Source organism: Pongo pygmaeus, chromosome 21 (genome assembly GCF_028885625.2).
Source record: "Pongo pygmaeus isolate AG05252 chromosome 21, NHGRI_mPonPyg2-v2.0_pri, whole genome shotgun sequence".
NCBI classification, from domain to species: domain Eukaryota; kingdom Metazoa; phylum Chordata; class Mammalia; order Primates; family Hominidae; genus Pongo; species Pongo pygmaeus.
Window position 1 is genome coordinate 8749969 of NC_072394.2, and position 23889 is coordinate 8773857.

General features: G+C 36.5%; 1 protein-coding gene across 4 annotated transcripts in view; it reads left to right on the top strand.

Moving 5' to 3' along the window:
- Nucleotides 1-23889, top strand: part of MACROD2 (mono-ADP ribosylhydrolase 2) — a 2112402-nt gene that overhangs the window by 111924 nt on the left and 1976589 nt on the right. The gene's annotated exons all lie outside the window — the stretch shown is intronic.

Genomic DNA, 23889 nt, shown 5'->3' on the forward strand with positions numbered 1-23889 from the left:
GCTAGCTATTAGGATCTCACTGTGTTTTTAAAAATAGTGTGGGGATAGACAGAAAACAGCATTTCTATGAGGATGGAGTGAAAGAATAAATGAATATGAGCTTTTGTAATGTGTTAAATTATCATTTTTTTGTTGTTATTTAGCCCTGCATCCCAGCGTCTTTTTCTGCAATCTGACTTATCGCTTTGTTTTTCTGATCTATATATTTTTTTTTCTGATCTGTATTTTTTTTTCTGAAGGAATTCGTGCAGTCAAACTAAACATTAAATCCTTCAAGGAATTAGAAGATAATTCTCAAGAGAAAATAATTGTCAGGGAGATGGATGGTTGCCAAAAAATTCCCTTCTGAGTTTATTTTTTTTTTCCTACTTTGAGCCCTGCTATCCCTATTTTTAAAGGAATATCTTCTGAAGTTAAATAGTAACAAAGTCTTCCAGAGTCTTTCTTTTAGTCTTTGAGAGAGACTAAAAAATGCAAGGGAAAGTGGCAGCCGCTGCTTGGGCATTTGTTCCATGTTTTTAGAGATCGTCTTCTCTCTTTGAGAATACTTCAGTGCACTTAGGGAAACTTATATTTTGTTTGTTATACATACTGGTCAACTGGGTTTTTTAAAAAAGAGAAAAGTTTTTTTTTCAGTCTGATTATAAAAGGAATACACATGAATACTTAAGATAGGAAGAATGTAAACTAGAATAACAGAACTTAATCTCTAATGTTTGTAAATATACATATCATTGTTTGTTAAAGTTCAGTGTTTATGCTTCTGGTTATTTTATTTTCATTGCCTAGATGTATTTTGTTTTTTTACAAAACTGGTGCAATAGTGTACTTTAAAATTTGATGACTGCTTAATTTTTTGTTTATAAATACAATACTTTTTATATGTAATTTTAAATAGCTACATGATATTCAATCACATACATGAATTTTAATTTATTTAATCATCCCCTCATTTTTTGGAAATTTAAATTATTTTAAGTTTTTTACTGTTATAAGCAGGCTGTGACAAACATCCTAGCACATAAATCTTTGTAGAAATCTTTGATTATTCCCTTGGAAGACATTCCCTTAAAGTGAAATTATGGAAGCATGAAAGTTTTAAAACTTTTTTTTAGCTACACACAGACACACATACACATACATGTATATCTTATATCTACATACACACACACGCACATACACACACATAACCAAATAGCTCTATGGAAAGGTTAAATTAATTTATATCTCAAAGTGTAAGGGTATATATTTCCCTAAACTTTATCATTATTAGGTTTGATGAATTTTTTTACGCTTTGCCTTTGAATTATACTTCAATGTTGTTTTAATTTCCATTTCTTTGAAGACAGGGAGTATACCTTTTGGTATTACCTTCTGTAATAGAAAGCAGGATCTTACCTATAAAATTTTATTGGCACCAATAGGGTACAAAGTAACTTGGTGGTGGGTAGCCAAGAGGCATTGTTGTTGGTGTGGGACCTGAGGAGCAACACGTGCTGAATGTTTCTCAGCTAAGAAACTCAGATAGCCGAAGTTCAATGTCACTGCTTCTCCTCCTGAAATTTAAGATGGTGGGGAATACAGATAATTGCTGAAGTTCCTCAGAGCGAGAGAGGAACTGTTTATTCAACTTTCGGCATAGTACCTACCATGTAGCACAGCACTTGGCACTGGGGATGTCTTATGGCTATGGCTTTGGTTCTTGGAGTTCACTCAGGACAGTTTTTCTGAAACTTTGAGATTTTACCTTAGGCAAGAAGATCTCAAGTTTCTCCCCCAGGGCTAAGATGAGAGTGGGGATCCATTGGTGACGTATAAGCCAGAGCACTTCTCCCTTTGCATCCCCAGCTTCAGAAGATGGACTAAGCCCTCACATGCTGCTTTTCATTTGGACTGAGCCAATTAAACTGAGACTGTAGAAGAGGGAACCAGTTTCTGGGAAAGTAAACAGCAGCGTTTATATTAGTATGAGAGTCATAGGGGGGTGGATTCTTATTCTACCTGTGGTTAAAAATGAATATAAATACCCTCTGCTGTAGTTCAGTTGTTGTAATTGCGTGGCTTGTCAGAGGTCAATTATAGTTTAAATATAAGCTGAACTGTATAACTATACTAACTGATAATTCATGAGGCCTAGGGGCTGGCTAATCCTCATGTGTGACCTTATTTGGAATATTCCATGCACTTTTACTTTTTAAAATTTTTATTTAAATAATGAGTAAGGAGGAAGGCTGAATAGAAGCCCACACCATTTGTCTCTCCTGTAGGAATACCAAATTTTAACAACTACACAAAAAAGCACCATCACAAGAACCAAAAATGAGATGAGGAATCACAGTACCTGATTTTAACTTCATATTGTTGAAGGATGCACTGATGAGGGTAGGAAAGACGTTCTTGAATCACCAATGCCACCCCAGCCCCATTCCCCGGCATTGGCTATGTGGCACAGAGAATCTGAATTTGGAGGAAGGAGAGCACAGTGCCTGGGTGACTCAGTAAACTCAGCGCTGCCTTGTCACAGTGGTGATCACAGCTATGCTGGGCTCAGCCAGTACCTGTGCATGGAAGGAGCATTTGGACCAGACCTAGCCAGAGGGGAATTGCCCATCCCAGTGTTCAGAATTTGAGCTTCTTAGCAGACTTCCCCACTGAGGGCCAGAGTGCTCTGGGGTCCTAGGTAAACTCAAGAGGCAGTCTAGCTCACAACGACTGCAATTCCTATGCAACTCCTAGTGCTAGTCTGGGCTTAGAGCCAGTGAACTAGGGTGGCATGTGGCCTAGAGAGACACCAGATGGGGCAGCTAAGGGAGTGCACCATCCCTCTTCCAACCCCAGACAGTGCAGTTTGCAGTAACAAAAGTGACTCCTTCTTTCTACTTGAGGAGAGGAGAGCAAGGAGTGAAGAGGACTTTGCCTTGCATCTTGGATACCAGCTCAGCCACAGTAGGATAGGGCACTGGGCAGAGTTGTGAGGCCCCCTTTCTGGCCCTAACAGGCCAAAAGAGAACCTGCTGCCTTGAAGGAAAGGACCCAGTCCTGGCAGGATTCATCACCTGTTGACTAAAGAGAACTTAGGCCCTGAATAACCAACAGTGATACCAGATAGCATACCATGGACCTTGGGCTCTGAGATGTGCTGGCTTCAGGTATTACCCAGAACATTTCCAGCTGTGGTGACTATGGTGAAAGACTCCTTCTGTTTGAGAAAAACAGAGGGGCCACAGTGGGGTAGAGTAACAAGCAGGTTCTTGGACGGCATTTATGGAACTGCCCTGTGCCAGTGGGGAGCCCACTGCCCTGAAGGGTGAGTCCTACGCCTGGTAGCATTCACCACAAGCTGACTGAAGACCTCTTGGGTTTTAAGTGAACACTGGTGGTAGCCTGACAGAACCCCACATGGGCTGGTGGTGGTAGTGGCCACAGGGAGAGTCTCCTCTGCCTTTGGAAATGGGAAGGAAGAGAAGGAAAGACTTTATCTTGTGGTTTGAGTGCCAGCTTAGCCACGGTAGGCATTGGTGTTGGGGTGGGACCTGAGGAGCAACACATCACGTAAATCTCGAAGGTTTTTGACTACAGTCCTTGGATCCCAGAGAGCATTCCTGAACTCACCTAGGGCCTGGGGGAACTCATTGCCCTGAAAGGAGGGACAAAAATCTGGCTGGCTTTGCCACCTGCTGATTGTAGAGTACTAGGGCCTTGAATGTTCATTCAAGGTGGTAGCCAGGTAGTGGTTACAGTGGGCCTTGGGCAGGACCTGGTGTTGTGCTGGCTTCAGGTCTGAACCAGCATTGTCCCAGTGGTGGTGGTCACAAGGATGTGTGTGTCCCTATACCCTCAGTTCCAGGTGGCTCAGCATAGAGAAAGAGACTCTGTTTGGGAGAAAGTAAGGGGAAAATAATAACAGTCTCTGCCTAGTAATCCAGACAATTCTTCCAGATCTTGTCCAAGACCACCAAGGTGGTACCTTTATGAGTCTGCAAGAAGCACAGTGTTTTTGGGCTTGGGGCCTAAGTCCCTTTGAATACCTGGAAAGTCTTTCCAACAAGGAGGGGCACAAACAAGCCCAGGCTGTGAAGCCTACACTAAATACCTAATTCTTTAGTGCCCAGACACCAGTAAATATCTACAAGCATCAAGAGCATCCAGGAAAAAATGACCTCACCCAATGAACTTAAATAAGGTAGTAGGGACCAATCCTGGAGAAACAGAGATATGTGACCTTTCAGACAGACAAATCAAAATAGCTGTGTTGAGGAAACTCAAATCAAGTTAACACAGAGAAGGAATTCAAAATTCTATCAGAGAAATTTAACAAAGAGATTGAAATTATTAAGACTGCAGTAGAAATTCTAGAGTTGAAAAATGCAAGCAACATATTGAAGAATTCATCAGAGTCTCTTCTTAATAGCAGAAGTGATCCAGCAGAAGAAAGAATTAGTGAGGTCAAAGACAGGCTATTAAAATACACAGTCAGAAGAAACAAAATTAAAAAAGTATAAAAAAGAATGAAGCATGCCTACACGATCTAGAAAATAGCCTCAAAAGGGCAAATCAAAGAGTATTGGCCATAAAGAGGAGATAGAGAAAGAGATGGGGTAGAAAGTGTATTCAAAGGAACGATATCAGAGAATTCCCCAAACCTAGAGAAAGATATCAATATTTCAGTACAAGAAGGTTATAGAACATCAAGCAGATATAACAAGAAAGACTACCTCAAAGCATTTAATAACCAAACTCCCCAAAGGTCAAAGATAGGGAAAGGATCCTAAAAGCAGAAAGAGAAAAGAAACATATAACATAAAATGGCACTCCAATACATCTGGCAGCACCTCTTTCAGTGGAAACCCTACATGCCAGGAGAGAATAGTATGACATATTTAAAATCTGATGGAAAAAACCCTTTTGCCCTAGAATATTATATCTGGAAAAAATATCCTTCAAACATGAAGGAGAAAGAAAGACCTTCCCAGAGAAAGAGGGATTTTATCAACACCAGAATTGACCTATAAGAAATCCTAAAGGGAGTTCTTCAGTCTGAAATAAAACAATATTAATAACAATAATAAATTATCTGAAGGTACAAAATTCACTGGTAATAACACACAGAAAAACAGAATATTATAACACTGTAATTGTGGTGTATAAACGACTCAAGTACAAAGACTAAACGAACCAATCAAAAATAAGTACAACAGCTTTTCAAGATATAGACAGTACAATAAGACACAAAGAGGAACAACAAAAAGTTAAAAAGTGGGAGATGAAATTAAGGTACATGGTAGTTATTAGTTTTTTTTCTTGTTTATGCAATCAGTGTTGTCATCAGTTTAAAATAATGGGTTATAAGATAATGTTTGCATGCCTCACGGTAACTTCAAATTGAAAAACACACAATGGATACACAAAAAATAAAAAGCAAGAAATTAAATCATGCTATCAGATAAAATCACTTTCACTAAAAGGAAGACAGGAAGGGAGGAAAGAAGGAAGAGATCACAAAGCAACCAGAAAACAAATAACAAAATGGCAGGAGTAAATCCTTACTTGTCAATAATAACATTGAATGTAAATGGACTTAAGTCTCAAATCAAAAGACATAAAGTGGCTAAGTGGATAGAAAAAAAGCTAGACCCAATGTCTGAAGCACATTTCACCTATTAAGACACACATAGACTGAAAATAAAGGGAGGGAAAAGATATTCCATGCCAATGGAAAGCAAAAAAGAGTAGGAGTAGCTATACTTGTATCAGACAAAATAGATTTCAAGACAAAAGCTGTAAGATAAAGAAGGTCATTATATAATGATAAAGGGGTCAATTCAGTAAGAGGAGATAACAATTTTAAATATATATGCATCCAATGCTGGAGCACCCAGATGTATACAGCGAATACCATTATTAGAGCTAAAGAGAGAGCTATAACCCAATACAATAATAACTGGAGACTTCAACACCCCACTTTCAGCATTGGACAGATCTTTGAGATGGAAAATCAACAAAGAAACACTGGACTTAACCTGCACTATAGACCAAATGGACCTATTAGATGTGTACACATCATTTTATTCAACGTCTGCAGAATACACAGTCTTTTCCTCAGCACGTGGATCATTCTTAAGGATAGATCATGTGTTAGGTCACAAAACAAGTCTTAAAACATTCAAAGAAGTTGAAATAATATCAAGCATCTTCTCTGAATACAATGGAATAAAACTAGAAGTCAACAACAAGAAGAATTTTGGAAACTATACAAATACATGGAAATTAAATAATATGCTCCTGAATGACCAGTGGGTCAGTGAAGAAATTAAGAATGAAATTGAAAGATTTCTCAAAACACGTGGTAACGGAGACAAAATATACCAAAACCTATGGGATATAAAGAAAGGGAAATTTATAGCTAAAAGTGCCTACATTAATAAAGAGGAAAAACTTCAAATAAATAACCTATTGATGCATGTTAAAGAAGTAGAAAACCAAGAGCAAATAAAACCCAAAATTAATAGAAGAAAGAAATAATAAAGATCAGAGCAGAAACAAATCAAATTGATATGAAGAAAACAATACAAAAGATCAATCAAATAAAAAGTTTGGCTTTTGAAAAGATAAATAAAATGGACCCATATTTAGCCAGACTAAGAAAGAAAGATAGAAGACCCAAATAAATAAAATCAGAGATGAAAAAGGAGACATTACAACGAATACTGCAAAAACTCAAAGGATCACTAGTAGCTACTATGAGCAATAGCATACTAATAAATTGGAAAATATAGAAGGAAATGGATACATTCATAGACACACACAACCTACGAAAATTGAACCATGAAGAAACCCAGAACAGATCAATAACAAGTTATGAGATCAAGGCCACAATAAAAAGTCTCTCAGTAAAGAAAAGCCTGGGACCCAGTGGTTTCATTGTTGAATTCTACTAAACATTTAAAAAAGAATGAATACCAATCCTACTCAAACTCTTCTGAAAGTCATTCTGTGAGGCAAGTATTACCCTGATATCAAAACAAAAGACACATTAAAAAAACACCATAAACAAAACTACAGGCCAATGTCTCTGATGAATATTGATACAAAAATCCTTACTAAAGTACAAGCAAACTGAATTCAACAGTACATTAAAAAAATCATTTATCATGACCAAGTGGGATTTATCCCAGGGATGCAAGGATGGTTCAACACATGCAAATCAATCAGCGTGTTGCATTATATCTACGGAATGAAAGACAAAAACCATATGATCATTTAAATTGATGCTGAAACAGCATTTGATAAAATTCAATATTCCTTCATGTTTGTAAAAGATCTAAAAAAACTGGGTATAGAAGGAACATACCTCAACATAATAAAAGCCATGTATGACAGATCCACAGCTGGTATCACCCTAAATGGGGGAAAACTGAAAGCTTTTTTTTAAAGATCTGGAACATGACAAAAATGCTTACTTTCAATCACTGTTATTCAACATTGCATTGGGAATTCTAGCTAGAGCAATCAGACAAGAGAAACAAATAAAGGGCTTCCAAATTGGAAAGAAAGAAGTTAAATTATCTTTCTTTTCAGATGGTATGATCTTATATTTGGAAAAACCTAAAAGCTTCACCAAAAAACGAGTAGAACTAATAAACAAATTCAGTAAAGTTGCAGGATACAAAATCAACATACAAAAATCAGTAGCATTTTTATTTGCCAACAGTGAACAATCTGAAAAAGAAATAAAAAAGTGATCCCATTTACAATAGCTACAAATAAAATTAAATACCTAGGAATTAAAGAAGTGAACGATCTCTACAATGAAAACTATAAAACATTGATGCCAGAAATTGAAGATAACACACACACAAAATGGAAAGATATTCCACGTTCATGGATTGGAAGAATCAATAATGTTAAAATATCCATATTACCCAAAGCAATCTACAGATTCAGCACAATCCCTATCAAAATACCAACGGCATTCTTTACAGAAATAGAAAAATCGATCCTAAAATGTATATGGAACCACAAAAGACCCACAATAGCCAAAGCTATCCTGAACAACAGGAGCAAAAACTGGAAGAATCACTTTACCTGACTTAAATTATACTGCAGAGCTATAGTAACCAAAACAGCATGGTGCTGGCATAAAAACAGACACATAGACTAATGGAACAGAGAGTCTGGAAACAAATCCATACACCTACAGTGAACTAATTTTCAACAAAGGTGCCAAGAACATACATTGGGGAAAAGACAATCTCTTCAAAAATTGATGCTGGGAAAAACTGGATATCCATATGCAGAAGAATGAAACTAGACCTATATTTCATCATATACAAAAGTCAAACCAAAATGGATTAAAGACTTAAATCTGACTATGAAACTACTACAAGAAAACATTGGGGAAACTCTCCAGGATATTGGTCTGGGCAAAATTTTCCTGAGTAATACTTCACAAGCACAGGCAACCAAAGCAAACATGGACAAATGGGATCACATCAAGTTAAAAAGCTTCTGCACAGTGAATGAAACAACAAAGTGAAGAGACAGCCAACAGAATGGGTGAAGATATTTGCAAACTACCCATCTGACAAGGGATTAATAACCAGAATATATAAGGAGCTCAAACAACTTTATAGGAAAAAAATATAATAATCCCATTAAAAATGGGCCAAAGATGTGAATAGACATTTCTCAAAAGAAGACATAAAAATGTCAAACAGGCATATGAAAAGGTGTTCAGCATCACTGATCATCAGAGAAATACACATCAAAACTGCAATAAGATATCATCTCACCCCAGTTAAAATGGCTTATATCCAAAAGACAGGCAGTAACAAATGCTAGAGAGGATGTGGAGAAAAGGGAACCTTTGTACACTGTTGATGGGAATGTAAGCTAGTACAATCACTGTGGAGAACAGTTTGGTTCCTCAAAAACCTAAAAATAGAGCTACCATCATCCAGCAATCCCACTGTTGGGTATATAACTGAAAGAAAGGAAATCGGTATATTGAAGAGATATCTGCACACCCATGTTTGTTGCAGCACTGTTCACAATAGCTAAGATTTGGAAGAAGCCTAAGTGCCCATCAGGAGATGAATGGATAAAGAAAATATGGTAGGTACATATACACAATGGAGTACTGTTCAGCCATAAAAAAGAATGAGATCCAGTCATTTGTAACAACATGGACGGAACTGGAAATCATTATATTAAATGAAATAAGTCAGGGACAGAAGGACAAACTTCACATATTCTCACTTGTGGGAGCTAAAAAAATCAAAACAATTGAATTCATGGAGATAGAGAGTAGAAGGATGGCTACTAGAGGCTGGGAAGGGTAGTGGGGGGTTGGAGGGTAAGTGGGGATGGTTAATAGGCGCAAAAAATAGTTCAAAAGAATGAACAAGGGCTAGTTTTGATAGCACAACAGAGTGACTATAGTCACTAATAATTTAGTGGCACATTTTAAAATAAGAGTATAATTTGATTTTTTGTAATACAAAGGATAAATGCTTGAGGGGATGGATACCCCATTTTCCATGATGTGATTATTACACATTGCATTCCTGCATTAACATATTTCATGTACTCCATAAATGTATATACCTGCTATGTACCCACAAAATTAAAAAATAAATTAAAATTGAAACATTTTTGATGTATAGTTTTATTAATTTTAGTTGAAAGAAATGTATGCTTTATTTGTTACATATACAGGTCAACTTAATTTCTAAATATTATTTTTTACTTTTTTATTTGTGACTTTTAGGCAGCTGCTACCTTTGTAGATTCTAAAAAAACTGGATGGTATTCATTTTCTCCTATTGTCTTAATATAATTGCACACATTTGGCCATTTTTTGACTTAATTTTTCTGGAAAAATGACATTGATTATTGAATTCCAGTCTTTACATAAAAATTAGGCACCAGAAAGAGTAGTGAAGTAAAATAGCTCATCAGTAGATAATAGACATCCTCATATTTTCATGAAATATACATCTATACAACTTTAGGAGTTTCAGAGGAACTTACTGATTTATTAACTTTGCATTGGGTGAATAGTTCTTTTATGATGTGAATTCTGTATCTTTAAAAAGGATACTTGATTAAGAACAGTATTCTTATTTGTAGCCCCAATTTGTGCCTTTTGAATAATAGTGGTTTATTAAACTTGGTGTTGTGTAAAGGAAGATTTGGCCATTTTGATAAGGAAAGGTTGAGAATTATTTTTCAACATTCTTCTCTAGTTTACCTTTTTAGTTATAGAAGCACCCCATGTTTGCTTTACAATAAGAATAGAAATAAATATTTTATTTTTACATACTGTTAGTACAAAGGCAGCAGCTTTTTCACTACTCATTTTATTTTTGTAAATTTGAAGCAAATTTATGGCATGAAATTTCCCCAGCTTCTTTTGACCTTGAGGTGCAATATGATTTGCTTTGTTAAGTTTTAATTTTATGACACATCACATTTCTGTCATGTCCAAAATTAAACTTCAGGGTAGGTGCATATTTTTCTACCCTGGGATTATGAACAGGATAAATTATCAGAATTATGTTTAAATGAATATGTAAGTATAGGAATGTATAGGCTTAGCTACATCTCTCTACATAAATAGCTTGTTAGTGTGCAATCAGTCACTGGAGTTGCCGTGAACTTGGAGCTTAATGAACAGGTGGAGAAAGAGGATGAATCCCAGTTTAAAATGGATCTGACAGCTTATCAGGCAATTTCACTGATCGCTAATCCAGTTCGTTTGGCAACTTAATTTATCACACAGTTAGAATTCTCATCCCGTGGGTTTCCAGGTGGAAATTAATTCGGAAACATGTCCAATACCACTGGGTTGAAGAGACCTGCTTAAGCTTTGTGAGGAAATTTAGAAATAAATTATTTTAAATGCATAAGCCAGATTTCTCTTATGATTCCCTTTGTGTTTATCCAATTCCTTCTTAAAATATTTGGATGCTGCTAGCATTTGATGGTATGCTCATGGAGGTGAACTAAGGTTTATTTATTCATTAAGATTTATACATTAAATGGAGAAATTGTTAATCCTAATTAATTAGTGAAATAACTACTATAATAGATAATCCTGTGAATATAATTCTATCTTTAGGTGTAGAAAAATTACTGATCTCAAACATGTTTTAAGCATTTCATAGCAACAAATAATGAACAGAAGAAATTATTTCCTTAAAGCTCACAAATCTATGTCTTCTGAGTACTTACAAATTCTCTAATTAGTCTGATTTACAGCCCATTATTTTATGTAAAGGTATCTGCTAAAGCAATTTCCTTGACAATAAGGAAGAAATGCAACTTGCGTCTCACAGCTCACATTCTGACTCTGTTTGGAATTCCCAAGGATGAGTCTAATTAAATGGTCTTGGCTTAGGACCTGGCTGTAGCTTAAAATAACTTCAAAACCGGAAACACATTTTTCTCCACTTTTTAAAGACTTGGTTTATAGTGCATAGAAAGTTAAATTGAATATTGATCCTTGAAAAGCAAATGTGTCCTGTAAAAAATGACAACAAAAGAATACAATAAAAGATTACAGAGTGATTGATTGTCCAAAGCCTATAGATAGTAGCCTCCCCCTTTTATGTCATCTTCTCTAGGCATCTGTAGCTCTGAGAGGGTGACAGGGATGAAGTGTTAGAGGAGGATTAGTTGCACCCTGACATGAACTGTTACATTTTATAAGAAGATTGAGGAAGGTGGTAACAAATTATTTCTAAGAAGGAATTTTGAGAAATGAAGAATGGGGCACAAGATCAATAAGACCTATGATATAACTCCAGGAAGGGACACCAGGGAATTTCTTATAATTTCTCAAACTCTGAAGCATCTTCAAAAAGAATTTAAGTCAGTGAAAAATAATTGAGATGACAGAAAACTGCAAACTGGCATAACAGTGTCATTGATTGGATATGTCAGGAAAGTTGTGCCTATGATTCTTATGACCAGGCTTATTAAAGTAATATCTTCATAATCTAGAAGGGCTCAGTGTTGGATCATCCTGGCATCCTTCTCAAATCCCCTTTCTGAGTCCTTGGCATTTTTCCCTGGAACATATTGCAGACCTACAACCTTGTCGTTTCAGAAACTGTCCTTTCATTTTTACCTTTAAAGAGAAATGGTTACTGAGTCCAGTACTAGCCCTTGGGAATCAAGCCAAAAGAAAAAAATGGTAGGGCATTGTTTTATTTTCTCCTTCTTTCCTACAAGAGCAATGGTTGCGTCAAAGGTTCAGTGGGTATTGGAATCACCAAGAAGGAGATAATGATGATGATAAAGCACAGTGGATCAATTTGGGGTTTTCCTCCTTTTTTTAAAATGTTTTTCCTATTACCATCACTGTTACTGTGATGATGATAATGGTAATAGGAAAAATATATAAAACAAAATGGGGAAAGCCGTAAACAGACCCAGTGTGCTTTATAACATTTCTGATTTACTAAACTATTTATTACTCCTCATTATTTAATAAAGCGTCCCATGTACTATGCAAATGGCAGACAGTAAAACCCCCACCATGCCGTTTAGTGAAATATGAGGATCGTGTATAAAAAATCCTCAAGCTAGACTTACGTTAGATGAAGAAGACAGTGAGAAATCTTGTCTTTTTAGGTTAGACTTTCTTGTTTTTCCTTTGTTTAACTTTTGTTTCTTCAAATGGCTTGCAACTTGGAAGAGACACCTTTTGGTCTAAAAACTATTTTGGTTGCTGACAGAGGCAGTCTCATTGGAAAAACAGTGTGTTCACCAATTAGAAGTTCATATTGTTTTTAATTCTGCTTCCAATAGTTTTGGGACTTTAAGAGTGAAATTGAGATTTGTGTATTTTTTCTTCAGTGCTGCATAAATGGCCATTTATGGTAAAACCTGAGAATAAAGGAAGACCAAAACAAGCAAAATAAAATAATAAGACAGAAATACACAAATTATAGTGATTCTGATTTTTCCTTATGAAACTTGAGATCCAGTAAGTAAACTTCGTTTGGAATTACTGGGCATTCAAACATTATCCTTCACATAAGAAAAAGGCTCCCCGTCAGTAAGCTGAGATATTAGATGTGTAAATATAATGAGCCATCTGTGGAGACATTGACCAGATTGCCCTGCATTGTGATAGAATTGATGTAATTTGAGTATCAGATGGGGCAGATTCGTGAATCTTGAGAAGACAGTTACTTGACAGCAATGATAGATTTTGACCGTGTTGTAATTGGTATACTTGAGGTAGGAAGCAATTCTACTCATTCTGTCAAACGGAGGCCTCCACTCATAAAGTGAACTATTATTTAGAGGATCTTGTCTTTTTGGCTATTATTAAAATGCAATTTTTGTCTAATCAGCTATTATTAAAATGCAATTACCAAATAATATATTCTTCTCACTATGGTGATTTGACAGATCAAAAACTTTCTGAGGGCAGAGACTGTGTTATCCATTTATGTATCTCCAGTGCTTTGTATCATGTCTGGCCCATTGTTAGTACTCAAAAAGTGTTTGCGAAATTAATGAATGGTTGAGTAAGTTGCTTCCTATAATCAAGACTTTTAGTTAGAATGGTGGTAAATTTAGACGTAGAGGATTTTGTACTTTGTATCAGTGGGGCTGCCCTAGCTGGTGGATTTATTTATTTTTTAATGCATTTTTTTCCTTTTTATTTAAAATTTCTTTGAAAGCACAGATGATATTATAAACATAATGATGTAAATAAAGAAGAAATAAACTACTGATTATCCGCCTTCCAGCAGACTGTGTTGATTTTTTTCTGTTCATCTCTATGCATTTATATACTTTTTTGTTTGCATTTTTATGACTTAGAACCCAGATTTGATGTGGTATACTGAGTTTTCTACTTAATAATAACATTTTTAATATAGTATTTAGGCCAGGCACGGTGACTCACGCCTGTAATCCCAGCACTTTGGGAGGCCGAGGCAGTTGGATCACGAGGTCAAGAGATCAAGACCATCCTGGGCAACATGGTGAAAACCCCGTCTCTACTAAAAATACAAAAATTAGCCAGTTGTGGTGGCATGCACCTGTAGTCCCAGGTACTTGGGAGGCTGAGGCAGGAGAATCGCTTGAACCCAGGAGGCGGAAGTTGCAGTGAGCCAAGATCGTGCCACTGCACTCCAGCCTGGCAACAGAGTAAGACTCCATCTCAAAAAAAAAAAAGAAATTTACAGCTTATAATTTTACATGGCTACATAGTATATTCTTTACTTCGTATTCCCCCTCAACAATATTCTATTTCCCTATCTGCTTTATCTTTCTAGTGAATTCCTACTCAGCTTTCAAGGTCCCATTTAACTTTGCAACAATCCTCCAATTTCTGTTTACTCTTATGATCCTAGTACTTGACGTACAATGACTGTAGAACTTTTGATACTTTAACTTTTTTCTTTTTATGAAAATTATGAGAAATAAGGTACATCAGAGCATGGATTACACGACTCTGTGTCCTGATGCCTAACTCAGTGTTGGTCATGTAGTTGGCCCTCAACAAATACTTGCAGATAACATTCTAAGGTCTGGGAATAGAGGGATGAATGAGATATGATTTCTGGTTTTATGCTCAAAGTATATTGGTAGGCAGGTGGGCAGACATCATGTAGAAACTGGCCTTCTAGAGTGGTTTATATGGTGCTGGGAAAACTGAGAAGAGGCCAGTATATTCACAGCGTGGCTTTTTCTTCTTGACAATCTTTTTTCCTGTACTTTCAGGAATGGTATGGGTAGGCTAAGGAGTTCTCACATTTTCATGACTCTTCATTTCCTTTTGAAATTATTTTCTAAAAGATTCCATTTCCTCATGTTTGCTTTTCTCATGCCTTGTTTGCCCATGTCACTTTCTCTTTTTCATTTGGTATCTTGAAATACAGTTTTCACCACATTATATAATCTCCCTACATAATTGCGGCAGGCAAAGTTCTAAGATGTTCCTCAAGATTCTCCATACTTCCCCCACCAGGATACAGGACCTGAGTAATCCCTGGGGCTATCTATTTGATGGATTTTACTTCCATGATTAGGTTATATAATATAGCACATTTAAGAAAGGAAGATTATCAGGATGGGTCTGACTCATCATAGTCATGGTTATGACTACATTAATCCTTTGAAAGTCAGTTTTCTCTGTACTTCTGGTCTACAAAAATGTGAGCTAATAAATGAATATTGTTTTAAGCTGTCAGGTTTGTGGCAATTTGTTATACAGCAATAAAAGTGAATACAATAGTATATTAACCGTTTGTGATATTTGCTACATACATATTTTTTAGTTTATCTTGCTATAAGTTTTGTTTGTACAAAACTTGGCTTCTTCATATAATTGCATCTACTGAAGATTTTTTTCTTTATGATTTCTAGTATTCCTTCAAAGTTTAGAAGGCATTAAACAGAGTATTGTTGGTAGGACACACAGACGATTTGAGTCTGAGTGTCAAATAATTAATTTGATTAGACTCTGCCACTGGCATTCTTTCTGCATAATAATTTATAACCTTTCAACCTGAACATTGACTTTCTACATTGCTACTTAGCTGAGGAGAAATACGAATTCTCCTTTGGAAAAGTTTGGGGATTTCTAGAGCGCTAAACCATTCTTTTTGATGATTGAATGGAACTTTTAAATCTAATATTTCAACACTAATGGGGATCTCACAATGGAAGGCAGCTCCCTAGAACTATGCTGTTAGCCCTTTCCTTCACCATAATACTTGGCAAGAGACAACTTATACAGACTTTTCATTTTTATTCTACCCTTCTTCCAAATTCTCTGGATGGCTTAGCCTATATTGCCTGTTGTTTTCAGTGTTGTTCTGATCTCAAATGGGCTTCCACAAGTGGCTAGAAGGGATTAGTTTTCATATTTCTTCCGTTAGTTCAGTATTGAACTAAAAAGCATGGTTATAAATGACAACTTTAATGACTGTGATTTTTTTTCTTTTTTTCAGACAGAGTCTCACTCTGTTACCCAGATTGGAGTGCAATGGTGTGATCTCAGCTCACTGCCACCTCCGCCTCCAGGTTCAAGCAATTCTCCTGCCTCAGCCTCCTGAGTAGCTGGGACTACAGGCACCCGCCACCATGCTTGGCTAATTTTTGTGTTTTTTTAGTAGAGAAGGGATTTCACCATGTTGGCCAGGCTGGTCTCGAACTCCTGACCTCAAGTGATCCACCTGCCTCAGCCTCTCAAAGTGCTGGGATTACAGGCATGAGCCACCGCGCCTGGCCAAATGACTAATTTTTTTTATTTTTTATTTTTATTTTTGAGATGAAGTTTCACTCTTGTTACCTGGGCTGGAGTTCAGTAATGTGATCTTGGCTCACTGCAACCTCCGCCTCCTGGGTTCAAGTGATTCTCTTGCCTCAGCCTCCCAAGTAGCTGGGATTACAGGTGCCTGCCACCATACCTGGCTAATTTTTTGTATTTTTATATTTTTAGTAGAGATAGGGTTTCACCCCGTTGGCCAGGCTGGTCTCGAACTCCTGACCTTCAGGTGATCCACCCACCTCAGCCTCCCAAAGTGCTGGGATTATAGGCATGAGCCATCGCACCTGGCCACGACTGTGATTTTTAACACCCATCCACATTATTGGTCACTGTTGGTGCTTCAGGTGTTTCTGTAACATTCCTGGATTGACACTAAAAAAAATCCTAAACAAGAGAATCGTTGCTATTATGGATACATTTGTTCTTTCAACTTACAAATATTAAGGACCTACTGTCTGCTAGCTCTGCAGGCCTTGCCATGTTTTGCCTTTTCCATTTGACACTTACATGTCAAATAGCCTGTGCTAAGAAAATCCTTAATGCTACAAAGGAAAGTAAATGTACTTATATTTCTTGCCTGACTTAACAGGAATATATAGGCAAAAGCTAGTAGTTATGCTGAATTTAAGACAGTATGTTTGGTCTAATATCCAGAATTCACAAGGAACTTAAACAAATTTATAAGAAAAAAACCGAACAACCCCATCTAGGCAAAGGATATGAACAGACACTTCTCGAAAGAAGACATTTAAGGCCAGGCATGGTGGCTCATGCCTGTAATCCCAGCAATTTGGGAGTTTGAGGTGGGTGGATCACTTGAGGTCGGCAGTTCAAGACCAGCCTGGGCAACATGGTGAAACCCCTTCTGTACTTAAAAAAAATACAAAAAATTAGCCAGGTGTGGTGGTGAGCACCTGTAATCCCAGCTACTTGGGAGGCTGAGGCAAGGGAATTGCTTGAACCCAGGAGGCAAAGGTTGTAGTTAGCTGAGATCATGCCACTGCACTCCAGCCTGGGTGACAAGAGTGAGACTGTCTCAAAAAAAAAAAAAAAAGACATTTGTGTGGCCAAAAAACACACAATAAAAAGCTCAGCATCACTGATCATCAGAGAAATGCACATCAAAACCACAGTGGGATGCCATCTCATACCAGTCAGAATGATGATTATTAAAAAGTCAGGAAACAAAAGATGCTGGCAAAGCTGTGGAGAAATAGGAACACTTTTACTCTGTTAGTGGGAATGTAAATTAGTTCAACCATTGTGGAAGACAGTATGGTTATTCCACAAGGATCTAGAACCAGAAATACCATTTGACCCAGCAATCCCATTACTAGGTATATAACCAAAGGAATGTAAATCATTCTACTATAAAGACACATGCACGTGTATGTGTATTGCAGCACTATTTACAATAGCAAAGACATGGAACCAACCCAAATGACCATCAATGATAGACTAGATAAATAAAATGTGATACTAGGTAAATAAAATGTATACACCGTGGAATACATGAGATCAGAACACTATGGAATAAAAATGAATGAGATCATGTTCTTTGCAGGGACATGTATGAATCTGGCAGGCATCATCCTTAGCAAACTAACACAGGAACAGAAAACCAAACACCACATGTTCTCACTCATAATGAGTTGAACAATGAGAACACATGGCCACCGAGAGGGGAACAACACACACCAGGGCCTGTTATGGGTTGGGGGTGAGGGGAGGGAACTTAGAGGACGGGTCAATAGGTGCGACAGACCATCATTACACATGTATACCTATGTAACAAACCTGCACGTTCTGCACAGGTACCATTTTTTTTAGAAGGAAAAAAAAGACAGTATTTTTATTTTTATAATGTAAATGTGTGATAATTTGTTTAAATCTGATATTGTTTCATTTAGCTTAAGTTAAGCATTGAGATAAAAATTGGAAGCATAGGAATGAGAAAACTCTAGTAATGATTCTGTCAGGGGTGCATAGTCATTGTGTATAGATTAGGAGGTAGAAAGTGATCCTGTCTTATGATTTTAAAGTTTGAAAGGAACTGAAGGATAATCCAGGCCAAATGCTTCATGTCATAGATGGGGAAACCGAGCCTTAAGAGAGGAAGTAACGTACTCAAGGACGTGGAGGTCCTATGTGGCAGAACCATGTGTAGGACCCTATTTCCTGTTACTTACTTCTTTTCCTTTCCTTGATTTGGGTTGCTTTCTTACTGGTACTTAATAACTCAGTAGAAACTTGACATGTACTTCATGATATTGAATTGATATTGTAGGTTGGACTCTGGAGGGGTTTTAGGACTCCTTGTCTTTTCTGTGGTATTGAAACAATATGGTTTCTATTAAAATATTCAGTGAACCTTCTATCTTTTGAAGTATTTGGTTAGATGAAATGTGGTCTATAAGTAGTATTATACTTTGGTCTGATTGAATTACTGAGCAGTTTCGTATTATTCTTGTTGAATATTTTTGGTTTGTTGGTTTGAAAAAGGAAACAGTTCTACAGATGTGTTTTTTTCTAGTAACCTCTGACTGCTTTTCTATTGACCTCCTTTTTACTTCAAATGATAAAACTAAAAGAAGCTTTGTTATGTCTTTTAACAAAATATTGACCTTTTATTGGTATGAAAACATCTTGGTTGTTAAATTGCTTCATTGATTTTATACCTCTTTTATATTGAAAGTCTGTAATTGTTCGGTGTAAGAGTTACTCCAGTTACTGCTTGTTTTCAAGTTGATTTTCCTTTTAATTTAGAGACATAAATGAATCATTTTTCCCCTTTAATTTCTTCCTGCTGTATAAAAGACATTAAAACTTTTTTAGGCTATCAATAATATTACATAGGTCTTCTTGGATAATACAGTGCTATGTTGTTGGTGAAGGTTCGAAACCTGCTAGTCTTGCCTAGTTTCAGATATTGTTTGGTAAAATAACATCACTAAATTATGCATGCAACTACTCCAATACATTTGGAATTCAGGAAACTTGGATTTGAATTGTCTCTCTTTTAGTTACTATCTGTGGCAAGTCACTTAGCTCCTCTCAGAATCTCTGTTCCCTCATCTTTTAAGTGGAGACAATAAGATTTTTAGAGTCCTTGTAAGGACTAAGTGAAATAAAGCATGCATCCCTGGCACATTGTCAATGCTCATAAATAGTAGCTGTAAAAATACTGCACCTAGGGTAAACTGTAGAACAGTGTATTTATCCTGAAACATTATTCCTGTTAGCTATTATTTAATTCACCCAGCTTACTTTCCTCATCAGTTAATCTGTAACCCTTTTCTCCTTATATAAAAGACCTGGGATTATTTCATTGAGGGAGGTCAATAAGAAGATTCCCAAGGAGGATCTGATTAAAGGATATCTATTTTCCCCATGATAAGATCAATAATTCCTTCTCAAGGGGGTGTGAGAACGAATATTTGAAAATTACCTTCCGGCAAACTCTTTCTCTGCTTCTGGGAATAGTACATATTTGGATAGGAAACAATAAATAGATGGGCAGTATCTTGTGCAGGAGTTCTGAACAACTATAGAATGCTTCCATCCGTTCACTTTTCAGTTTTGTTCACCTTGACTTTCCTATCTTAGGCTCTTGAGGTTGTTAGATGCACCCCTCTCATCCACACAGTGACTGTGTCTATCTATCTGGCCCATAAAACTCCTTTCCAGTGTGTGAGAAATACATCCGTTATACAGGATTAGAGACAGTGGCATCTTCTTCCACATTGTAGTTTAACTCAGGCCTGGCACCAAACTAGTGTTTTTTGATGAGATTGTTATCAGGCAAGAGAATGAAGCTAGTTCTGTAGCATGGTACCACAGAGAAATTAGCCTGTTTCATGAACAAATGCAGATAATAGGGTACATAATTTTTAGTACTTGAAGCATAGCCATGAGTGTAATCTGATTGTCAGAAAGTATTCAATTCTTAACCTATGGCCCTTATTTTAACCAAACATAGTCTGAATGTTACAAAACTTTAAATTATTTATACAAATAAAGTTACTTCATCATTGATTATCTGAAGCTCCCGTTTTTGTCCCTGATAAATCATATGGGACCTTTAGTTACCTCTCCAGTTTGCACTCTCTCTGTATTTCTGGACATATCAACAAACTGTTTCTCAGCTGCTATGTGGCATTGGTCATACTGTTTCTCTCCTACCCAAACGCTCCTTGTTGAAGGAGCCTCACCTTCATCAGTACTGCAGCATCCATGGTAAAGATGTAGGGAAGACAACTAAGATCTCAGCTCCATGCTTCACCTGGTCGCCTAGGCCCTTTGAAGAAATCTTGCAGTGCGGCATATCATTAGTCTCCCTTGGACAAGAAAATATCAAGTCCTGCCTCCCTAGATACCACCCTACCTAACGAAGCCTTCTAAAATAGTGGGCTTTAGAAAATCAAATCTCATATCTGAAGATAGAGGTAATCATCAATGTTCCAGAATGGTAGCGTTTCTGGCCCTTGAGTGCACTATAAAGGTTGATGAATGTCAGTGGTTTCTGGCAGGTTTAATGCTTAGGCAAGGGAAGGAAGGGAGGAATCAAGGAAGAACAGGAAATAGTGAAGAGAGTAAGTAAACAGTAGGGAAATAAAAATATGTCTGTGATCAGCAGTGGTAAAATTCCCCTGAAATTTGTTAGAGGTACAACTTAGTAGTTGCCTGAAGATGCTTACCTTTCCCTAGTGGCATTTAAAATCTCTCTCTCCTGCCACTAGCATTTTAGTTCTTTCTTTCTTCTTTCATGTATTGTTTAATTTTTGAAAATAATTGGAGATTTATGGTAGTATCAGTGGTATTTTTTCCATTTTTTTCTCTCAAACCATGTTTTCTTTGCTCCAGAAAGCAAATGGCAGTCTACAAAGGACGATTTGTTTCTACTATTTGTATAAATTGAGTATAAGCTGCATCCAATTCCTAGTGCATGCATAAAACTCTTCTTGAGGAAATGTGGCCAACATATAACATTTTATTGAGTGTTTCTTGAAATTGGTGTCAAACTGTTTTTTATTTCATTTCTTTTGGGATGACTAATTGAATTGAAACTTCATTATTTCATTCCATGGCTTAGGCCACCTTTAGAGGGAACATACCATGTGAGTTCCTACTTACCCATTAAGACCAGATATCCACTAGGGACTTAATGGGCTAATGTGTTCCTCTTTCACCTCCTATGTCCTAAATTTAGCATTAGCTAAATTGACTAATTAAAATAACCCTAGCCTTATCCCTCTTCCTAGTGGATATTGTTTTATTTAAACATTTCATCACAGAACTTGGTACAATTGTTAGGCACTTCTTGCGTGATCCTGGAGCTGAAATGTCAGATGCGTGTAGGGTATTATAACCTAACCAACCATAATGAGATACCAGGATGGCTATGATTAAAAATAAAGGAGGTGGTGAGAGTGGAATAAAAAGTGCTGGAGAGGATGTTGAGAAATTGGAACACTCAAACATGGCTGGTAGGAATAAAATAGTGGAGCCACTGTAGAAAACATTTTGGGGATTCCTTAAAAAGTTAAATATAAAGTTAACCATGGAATGACCCAGCCATTCCACTCCTAGGTATAATGCCCAAGAGAATTAAAAACATATGTTTTCACAAGAACTTTCACATGAATGTCCGTAGCAGCATTTTTTGTCATAGCCCAAAAGTGGAAACAACCCAAATGTTCATCTGCTGATGAATGGATACACAAAATGTGGTCTATCCATACAATGAAACATTATTGAGCTATAGAAGGGAATGAAATACTAAGATATGCTACAATGTGGATGAATCTCAAAAACATTGTTCTGAGTGAAAGAAGCCAGACACAAAAGGTTACATATTGTAGGCTTTCATTTATATGAACTATCCAGAATAGATAATGGAGGCAGAAAGCAGAATGGTAGTAGTCAGGAGATGACAGAAGGAGGGGATACGGAGTGACTGTTTAATGGATATGAGATTTAACGGATCTGAGATGAAATGTCTTGAAACTAGATAAAGGTGGTGGTTGCACAACATTTTGAATGTTCTACATACAACTAGATTTCACTTACACTTTCAAAAGGTTAACTTTATGTTATATAAGTTTTACCTCAGTAAAAAATAAGCAAACTCACAGAATTTAGAGTGAAATTCTAAAATCTTGACAGCCACTTGCTCCCTTCATTTTTTGGGGGCTAATCTTGTATAATTTCAGGCTTAGGCTACCTTGTTGGGGTAAGATCAGTTTTAAAATTCATAATGCTTTTTTTCTAAAACAAAGTGTTCAGTAAAGATAAAAAGAAGAAAAGTTAGAATTACTATAATTGTACCACTTAGAACAATTCTTACTATTTTTGTATGTGTATTTCCTGTGGTTTTTCCAGTGTGTAATATATGTACACATACTCTGTACATGCATGTACATATTTGTGAAATAGAGTCATTTTGCTTATAGTGTTTATAACATACTTTTATCATTTAATGATGCATTAGAAAATTATTTGGTCTATTTTCTATAGTTTCACAAGTATACAGCATAACTCTTTTAAAATATATCTCCAGAAAAAAAATAGCAGCAAAATAGTGTAAAGATCATGTTTCATTTGTCTTTGAATCCCTGGAGTTGTTCAAAAGAAATAGCCACTTTATTGGATTGGGTTGGACTGGATTGGATTAGATTGAATTAAACTAGAATAACTTCTAGAAACCAATGAAGAACTTCTGAAATATTCAGCATCTTGTTTTGTTATAATACTCTCTTAGCTTCATTTTAGTTGGTGACTTGATATACCCCTTTTTCCCCTCAGGATGTCAGGATTGTAGAAGCCTGAGTGTTATGGGAAGCAAATGTCCCCATGTATTCTGTTTTAGTTTACTATAGCTGCCACAACAAAATACCATAGATGGGGTGACTTAAAAAGAAAACTTTATTTTCTCACAGTTCTGAAGGGTGGCAGTCCAAGATCAGACCAGCAGGTTTAGTTTCTCCTGAGGTCTTTCTCCTTGGCTTGCAGATGGCTGCCCTCTTGCTATGGCATCACATGTCCTTTTCTCTGTGCATGCGCTTCCCTGGTGTCTGTATGTTCTCATCTCTACTTTTTATAAGGACACCAGTCAAATTGGATCAGGGCCCACCCTCATGGCATCATTTTAACTTAATTACATCTTTAAAGTCCCTATACAAATAAAATAAACACATTCTAAGGTAATGGGGGTTAGGGATTCAACATATGAATTTTTGGGGTACATGTAGGCATACCTCATTTATTGTACTTTGCTTTATTGCATTCCACAGTGTGGGTGTGTGTTTGTTAATTTTTTAAAACAAATCAAAGGTTTGTGGTAATGCTGTGCTGAGCAAATCTCTTGGCACTGTTTTTTCCAATAGCGTAGGCATTTTATGTCTCTGTGTCAAATTTTGGTAATTGTAATATTTAAAAGTTTCCATTAAAAATTTAAAACAATTTTAATTATTATGGGCACATAATAGTTGTGTATATTTCTTTTTCATTATTATTATATCTGTTATAGTGACCTGTGACAATTGGTCTTTGATGTTACCATTGTAACTGTTTTGGGGTACCACCAACCG